At 49.8% G+C, this 6,853-nt stretch overlaps 1 protein-coding gene across 2 annotated transcripts in view; it reads right to left on the reverse strand.

The window, feature by feature from the left end:
* Nucleotides 1–6,331: 6,331 nt before the first annotated feature.
* MEIS1 (Meis homeobox 1) overlaps nucleotides 6,332–6,853 on the reverse strand; it is a 126,298-nt gene continuing 125,776 nt past the window's right edge. For both annotated transcript variants that reach the window (XM_077814018.1, XM_077814019.1), the window contains one exon: nucleotides 6,332–6,853. This exon is cut by the window's right edge and continues 994 nt beyond it. The gene's annotated coding sequence lies outside the window, so the exon portion shown is untranslated.

Below are 6,853 nucleotides of genomic sequence, written 5' to 3' on the forward strand. Positions count from 1 at the left end.
TGTGCCATCTCTCTTCGCTACCTAAATACTCTCTTGAATCGACACATGAACTTCACTTGGGGTCGGCGGAGCTGCCGGCTTATTTCAAGTGCAAAACGTGCCATTGATTGGTTCAGGGAGGGGGCGATTTGTTTTATTTTGGCTGGCGTGGGCTTATTTATTTTATTTTGTTTTGCATTCCTCTGCTTACCAACCCCTGCACCCGTCACCTACCTAAACCGAAGCGCTCTAACAACAAGGCGATGATGCTGATCACTCCAGTTTGCAGCTCGTGTTAATGAAACCGGAGTGCCGGAGAGCACAAGGGGGGTTAACGTTGGGTGTTTAAAGTGGCGACGCTGGTAAACGCGCACACCGAGATGTTCTGGGGCGAGTTCTCCATACGTTCCCATGCCTTCGATGGAGTGGAGAGAGCGGTGGGTCCCACTTTGAAGGGAAAGAGGGGGGAGACTCCCCGATGCTTACTCAGAATTTACATCTGATCCCCGCGGGGGGAAAAACCCCTCCCCAATCAGTGGCTCCAGCTCATTTCGTTGAGATGCGAGACAGGTACCTGGTCTAGCATTTCTGCAAAAGGTTACGCCAACCGCGGTCTTTTAGACAAGCGCTGGGCTTGGCTACAAGGTCTGCACCAGCTCAGAGATTATATATATATATATATATTTGCATGCAGCCCTAAAGCTAATGAGTACTTGTATTAAAACGGGACCAACCGTACTTTGGCAGCCTCTGACCCCAGAATGCATGGCTCGGTTTCATTGATCACCCCTCACCCCTTATGAGATAATGCAATTACAAACATCAATAAGGAGCTGCAAGGGGAATCATTATGCGGTGACAGTGATAAATGACGGTGCCGAAATAGCAGGCTTTTCTTCTTCTTCTTCTAACAATCCAGGAGCCCAGGGGCTTTGGGGGCCGAACACAGTCACCAAGGAAACAGCTGACATCCAAAATGGCACCAAAGGGGGGAAAAAAGAAGTCTTTCTTTCGCCTTTCACTCGTCCCCTCTTCTTCCAAAGAGTTTAGGTTCGGCTTTAGAAGCAGCTGCCACACAGACATTTAAGTTATTCCACACAGTAAAGACCAGGGAGATTTTTCTCTGTCCGCTACATAAAACAGAAAGCTGGCTGCTCGGAGTTTATGAACTACTTTCATGCAAGTATCTCGGGGAGCCACGCAAAAGCAGATCTCGCATCTATGAGCAGGAATATGCTGTCTCCCTGTCCCAAGGTTTAATATTCACTCTGCCACCTTCCCTCGCTTTAAGTGGCGTTTGCCTTCAGTCTAAGGACTTTGTTGGCTTGTTTTGTGTCCCTAGCAGAGCTTTCTCATGAGCCCAATAAGCGTGGCCCTATGAGGGCTCCAACTAGCCCAAACCAAAGGGAAGCAAATAGGTATTTTTCTCAGGCAACATAACAAGGTCATGGAGCCAGGTAAATACACTGCAATTTTCCAGGCGAGTTCAAGAAGGCAGCGGGTAGATGGAACATATTGTGATAGATGGCCCAGCCCTGGCGGATTTAAAGGCAAGATGGTGCATTGTGAAGAATAAAAACACGGACACTGGCTCCTAAACGTGCCACTTCTTTTCCCTGCGTCCCCGTGGCTGCCGGCTGCCCCAAGCACGTCAGCAGCGAGCCCCTTTGCCTTGGGATGGGACCGGCGGCGGTGGGAAGCCCTTCGGGGGCTTCTAGGGGTGACTGAAAAGGCTCCCCCTGGGTTTCGCTCCGCTGGACGGGCTCCAGCCACACACACACCTTGCAGGGGCTTCCTTCCCACACAAAGCGGCGGCCCACACTCCGGGAAACAGAGGATAAAAGGTAAGAAGATGGCTCTCTTCCCCCCCCCCTCGCCCTTTCATCCTGAAGGATCCCAACGTCCTTTTGACAGACGGGAAGGATCACTTGGCCCACCACTGCAATGAAAAATAAAAGGGTTTTCGCTCCTCGCTGGCTGTCCCTGCCTTTATTTGCTCTGCTCTAGGCACACGCTGTTCCCTGTACAACGGCCCGCAGAGAATCAGATCCGAGGAGGATCCTTTCCCCCGGTCCCCCGTTAGGGTAGGGCTGCGTCTGCCGCCGGGGTTGGAGGTGGGGGGAGAGGGGAATGACGGCGATCGATATTAGACTGACTTTAAAAGTAAAGTCTTTTTTTCCTCCAGGGCTTTCACTTTTCTCGAGGGGCGAAGCGAAGTCAGTGCGCGGTAAGTGTGTGTGTGTGTGTGTGAGACACAACTTAAGGAGATCCAACTACCTTATTACGCCTCTGCTGTTTCCCTCGCAAACCAACGCACCCCGCCCATGGCGAGAGCTATAATCTAATGTATTTCATTTCAGCCCCAAGCGTCCTTCCTGAGCCAACAGGAAAAAGGCCCAATCCCCTCCTGCAAAATACGTTTTGGCATCTTATCTGCACCTCTCCCCCCCCCTCCCCAAGCCCGGACTCCCCCCCCCCAATTTTTTTTTACTTTGCTGGCCAACAAGGTTGCACGTGTTTACACAAATATACCTCTCCACAAGCACAAAGTATTGCTCCTTAAATAGTTCTGATCCGGACAAGGCGTCCCTAGGTACATAAAGCCCCAGTGAAAGGCACCGCTCCATGCAGAAGGCCCAGCCCCCCGACCTCAACTCAGAAGCTGGCTGGAGAGTTTTGCTCCTGGGCTCCTGTCACTAGCTGGCTCTATCTGTGTTATCTCCCCCCCCCCCCCCCCCCAGCCGTGCTGGGCTATCAGCGGACGGGGCTGTCGGGATGGGGCCTGGGACGCGCAGGAAGGGGGAAGAGACGCCGCACACGGTGCCCGCCAGCGGCCCGCTGCGATCGCTGCGCCCAGAGCGGAACCTCTCTGGCCGGTCCTTGGGCGGCGGGATCGGGCCCAGAGGCCGCCCCCGCCCCCCGGGCCAGGCATGCCCCGACCGGAGGAGGAGGAGGAGGAGGATCCCCCCCCCACGCCCCCAGACCCGCTGAGAACAACCCCAGCAGCAAACTCCTCCGCACTCCCTGGGCTCGCCCCCTTTCCACGCACGGGCGGCGCGGCTCAGGGGAGAGCGGCTGACGGTGCTGCGGGGGCAGGGGCGGGGGGCAGGGGTTGCACACGCGGAGCATCACAGCGCCGCTCACTGAAGCCGCGGGGGCCCCGCTTGGGGTAAAAAAAAAAAAAGTCAAATGAAGCACATGGCCTTAGAGTTCATGGCCGCGGCTCCCCCCCCCCCCCGCCCCCCGGCGGGATTTCCTACCCCCCTCCCCTCCAGGTAGGCTGAACTCACTGATCCAAGGCGATACACAGCAATCACTTTGCAAGGAACAAATGGCGCAGCACACCGCCCCCCGAGCCCCAGAGCGAGCCCAGGAGGGGAGAGAGGCGGGCCCGGCTGGCACCGGGGGCTCTGGCTCCGGGGGATCCGCTGCAGTGGGGTGCGACCGCCCCTCTCCCCCCACCCCCCGGCAACCCTGACACAAGCACTGGGGGGGGGTCCCCCTTCTCGGCAAAGGGAGACAAAACCTGCCTGGTTGCAGCGGGGGATCCCCCCGAGTGGGTCTCAGACCCTCCCTACACTTCCACGCGTCTCTAATCCGCTTAGCGGTTCCCATTTGAAATTGTGAGTCACTAATTTTATGGCTAATTCTTTCCCCATGCACGGTTGAAGCAGGGAGCCCGTCTCTCGAGGCAGGAGAAGCGGAGGGGCCGGGGGAACCGAGTCATTTCCCCAACCCCCCAAAAGATGGCAGTCGAAGCTGCTATTCCTCCTCCTCCGGCTCTGCCGAGACGGAGCGGGCGCAGGAGGAGGAGGACACCACCGGGCTGTTCTCACTCAGCCGGCCGGAGAGTTGTGTGGTTTTGTTTGTAAGAACACACCAGCCCGCCCCCGGATCGCGGCAGATCTCCCGCTCGAGGTGCGGGGAACACGGGGAACACACACACACACCCTGCGTGTGGCTAGGCGCGCACCCACACTCACACAGCGACAAACCCGGTCCCGATCCCTTGGGGCTTCCAAACTAAACACAACCCAGCTTGCCTCCCTGCTGGAAAGTACAGCGTTGGCCTGTCCACGCAGGGCGGGGAGGGGGATAAAGCCTCCCCAGATATTTGTTTCCCCCTCTGTTAGGGCGGATCGCGGAGGATGAATTGCAGACTGGTTGCCAAAACTTCCCCCCCCCCTTTTCTCTTCTCACCCGCCCCCCTTCTCTCTCTTGCAGCCTTTGCTTTGAATGTGGGGTAGCTAGGAAACAGCAAGCAGCCTGCGAAGACGGAATTCCCAACGTGTAAAACGGAGCCATTGAGAGAGTGCAATAAGGCGTGAGGGGGAACTAATCTCCCCATTTACATGTTTGTGGCAATTTTATCTAAATGAATTTTAATGCTAAACGAGGGATAATTCCCTATTTGTAACCCGTTTACTTCTCTTTCCTGTGCCCCCAAAGCCGCCTAAGATCGTGCGATGAACAATAACAATAAAAATACTGTCAAGCATATTCTTCATTTGGAATGTGTTATAATTACAGCTGATTAAATGTCTCGGGATAGAGGAGCGTTTTTAATGTGAAATGTACCAACCCCCCCCTTCACACCCCCTAAAACAGTCATATTAACGAAGAAGCCTTTTGTGAGTCTTCTCCCCACCCCTAAGAAAGGCACAAACGCGTGTGCTCTTTGTTTGCTGCAGGGCGGTTTGTTTTTGTCTTTTAGGAAACATTAAAAAAAGAGAGCAGAAAAGCAGCAGCAAACCCCGCTCCGAGCATTCCCATTTTGGCTCAGAACTGGCATTATTATAAACTCACAAGGCAGGATCAGAAATGTGCAATCTCATCGGTATAGTGGCCCTTTAAAAATCTAGGGAGGGGAGAAAGAACCGAGGATGGGGGGGGGGTATACCCACCATTTGATTTTCCTAATTCACTAGGCTCCAGGAGCCAGCCTGACTCTCCGCTGCCCTAATACTCCCCAGCTAACTCCCCCTTCTTAAGCATCCCCATGCACACTATTCATCCAGTGGATCTGATTCTCCACTCCTTAGCCCTGGTGTAGATCGGGCAGCTCGGATAAACTCAAGGGAGTTACACAAGTGTAAAACCCTTCCGGAGTAAGTGGAAAATCAGCCCCATGGAGTCTTAGGCTGGAACCTGACTGTAAGCAGTGGGGGAGAAATGGATGGTTAGTAGTACTTTTAAAACACATTTATTATTTAATGGAAAAAGTAAACAAATGGCCATTAACTGCTAGTAACCACCTATCAAGAGGGAATTATTCCCATCCAGAGGACTATTTGCAGACTGAACGCGGCTCTCCCTTCTAGATTTGGGGTTTTTAAAAATCCTACTCGGGGGCAAGAGGGGGTGGGGTGGGGTTTATGGCTAAAGGCTTATTTTAATGTCATAAAAGGGAGGTTTATTTAGAAGGGAGACTTCTGAAGCACACTCCAATAAACAAAAAGGTGAGAGGAGACAGGACTGCTCCAGCAGGTAAGCCAGTCAATCAAATATCACCTAGTAAACCCACCAAACAACTGGTTCCTCTTTTCAAATGGAAAATAGAATTGTTCAGGGCGGGTTTATGGGGTGACATCTATTTGAATGGCAGACTTCAGAGCTCTAGCCAGCCCTGCTTCAGATGCTACCTTTTGTTTACCAAACAATCACAGCTAGAGGTTTTTTAGGAATTTGTCTTAATTAAAATATTTGTGTATTTTTCTTACCCTTAGGAAACACTTTTTATAGCTGCGATTTTATTTAAAGAAAATTATAAGGTACTGCAGCCTAAACATGTTATTTTGTACTATTTAACTAGTTGGCTGCAGTGCAGAAAGTACAGCTGTACGGAAAATTGGTTAATGATCAGTCTTCAGCCAATCAGAGCACAAGACTTCTTTATGAGCATTAGATTTTAAAAGTCTATCATCCTTAGTTTGAGTAGTTAATTTACTTACAAATATGCACTTATCTCAGGCAAGGTTTTAATTTTTTTTTCTAAATACACTCAGTTCAAGAAAGTTTAATTGTCAATGATTCAAGTAATGTAAATAAGGTATTAGAGATGTAATTCAGGGAGAGAGAAGATTTAAAATGTTCTGCAGTTAATGCTTTTGAATGTTCAATTTGCTAATAGGCAACCGTTATTCTGACAATCTGTAGTGTAAGCTTTCAGAAAGTTTCTTTATAGAGTGTAGCATTACTTTTAAATAAGGTACTAAGAGTTTGGTATTTAAATAGCAATTATAGGTAAATCTTTTTACAGTTTAATCTTGCAGATGCTGGGTTCACATATTACTGGAGAATCACTACAAATTTGGGGGGCAGCAAACAAATTTTTCAAGCAGTGGAGTCAGCATGACAAAAAATAATTTGTTTTTATTTTAGATTCAGATTTCATTACTGCACTCAAACTACTACAACTGGGCTTTGAGTTATTATACAATCCAAACTGTTTCAATCAGAAACTCTAAGACTCAGTGTGCATTGATTATTATTAATAATAATTAGCTCCTTGGTTTCTTGATAGAAAAAGGCTATCAACAAGCATTTGTTTAACCACAACAAAAAGTATAATTAGCTTATCCCACTTAGTAAATCTGTATGCATGCCAACTCATACCAAACTGCTACTTTTACAAAAAATTGCAATAATACAGTTCATTTTTCCAGTCCTTTTTGCACAAAATTTATTTACAATGTATACATAAACGCTCCATGATGGGACTATGGAAAAATGCACACGACTGATGCTTTGCCCAGAAATAAAGTCAACATATTAAAAATAAATCTTCAGTTCATGTTTTGAGCTGCGTAAAACAGGAAGTGATGTATAAGTGTTGCTGAATGGGGACAATGATGCTCTGATGTGACAATTAGGC

This window comes from Eretmochelys imbricata, chromosome 3 (assembly GCF_965152235.1).
Source record: "Eretmochelys imbricata isolate rEreImb1 chromosome 3, rEreImb1.hap1, whole genome shotgun sequence".
NCBI lineage: Eukaryota > Metazoa > Chordata > Testudines > Cheloniidae > Eretmochelys > Eretmochelys imbricata.